The sequence below is a fragment of the Crocuta crocuta genome, unplaced genomic scaffold, assembly GCF_008692635.1.
Source record: "Crocuta crocuta isolate KB4526 unplaced genomic scaffold, BGI_CrCroc_1.0 scaffold61, whole genome shotgun sequence".
Classification (NCBI taxonomy): domain Eukaryota; kingdom Metazoa; phylum Chordata; class Mammalia; order Carnivora; family Hyaenidae; genus Crocuta; species Crocuta crocuta.
This window is the reverse complement of record NW_027528369.1, coordinates 5,666,468-5,667,755: the sequence shown is the minus strand read 5'-3', so window position 1 is coordinate 5,667,755 and position 1,288 is coordinate 5,666,468. Positions and strand designations below refer to the sequence as shown.

The window sequence follows — 1,288 nt, the reverse complement described above, 5'->3', positions numbered from 1 at the left end:
GGAGGTTGTGGGCAAACAGCTGACCATTGGCCTCATTTAAGTTTGAAGTCAAACTTCCCTGGACCTCTGTCACACAAACTGCAGTTTTGAAACAACACCCTCCATCCAGAGAGCTGTTTTTCAGAACCTAAACTTAGGAAGAACACTTCTTCTTAACTTCCTATGCTTCCTTCAATATGGAGGGATGTCTATCAGTGTGACACTCCTGGCCCCTCTCTGTCTCCTGCTCTCTTCTCCCCTGAAGAGGTAGAGCAAAGTATCTGCTGAGTTTGACAGAATGGAAAAAGAATGCTTCAGTCGATGCGAAGATATCTTCTCTCTCTGGCCCAAGAGCCAAAAAGACAATGCAGAGAAATTCACAAACTCACCCACTTCAAAACAGTCAGAACTGAGAAGTAGAAGAGAGAACTCCAGAGACCGAAGTGTCACATGGAAACTTTCTATTCTTCCTTAGGACCTTCTGACTGACAAAATGCCTGTAATATTGGGCTCATGGCAAAGCTGTCCAATCCACATCCTATCCTGTGGGCAAGGCCTAAGACTTTTCAACCCAGCCTTGAGTGGGTGCCGATCATCACACGTCCAAGGAACTTTTTCCAATGCTTTTGTCGGGAATAGAGCCGACGTCTCCATCTCCACGTGCCCTGCTTCTCTCTCTCAATCAGTTCAGAACTCAGCTGGGGAAAAAAGGGTTGTTATGGACTGACTCTGCCAAACAAAGCAACAACATGTGATGAAGGACCTTATTCTGATTTCATTTCACCTCATTAGCTCCACTCTGGTTTCTGCTGCTCAGAGACCAAGATGGTGCATGATGTGAAGTCTGAGTCAACATCTCAAAGGAATGTCAAGAAACTGGAAGTGGTCCAGAGAAGACTGAGGAGAATAATGAAAGTTCTGGAAGCCCAGTCATGGGAGGAATGGATTTAGTTCAAAGCAGATTTGGCTATGATATGATACAGTCTTCACATTTTTCAAGGGCTATCATGCAAAAGAGTGTTTTAATTAAATGCGTGACTTCCAAGGACAGAACTAAGTGCACTGATGGACGTTCCAAGGAGGCATATTTTGGCTCATTAGAAGGAAAATATTTACAACTATTAGCATTGTATAAGAGTGGAATGGTTTTCCTGAAAATGTAGTGGGCTTTCCATCACTGGAACTATTCAAACAACCTCACTCCATGAAAGGGATGATTCTGAAAAGAGCACTGGGAAATGATTGGTTGTGTAAACCCCACAGTGGCAGAGTGGGACATTTTCCCCTCTCACCACTCCGCCCCCCCCCC

At 44.6% G+C, this 1,288-nt stretch overlaps 1 protein-coding gene and 1 long non-coding RNA gene across 3 annotated transcripts in view; one reads left to right on the top strand and one right to left on the bottom strand.

The window, feature by feature from the left end:
* Window positions 1-1,288, bottom strand: part of HSD17B2 (hydroxysteroid 17-beta dehydrogenase 2) — an 84,059-nt gene that overhangs the window by 73,583 nt on the left and 9,188 nt on the right. The window lies entirely within an intron of this gene.
* LOC144223473 (uncharacterized) overlaps window positions 1-1,288 on the top strand; it is a 70,786-nt gene that overhangs the window by 68,794 nt on the left and 704 nt on the right. The window lies entirely within an intron of this gene.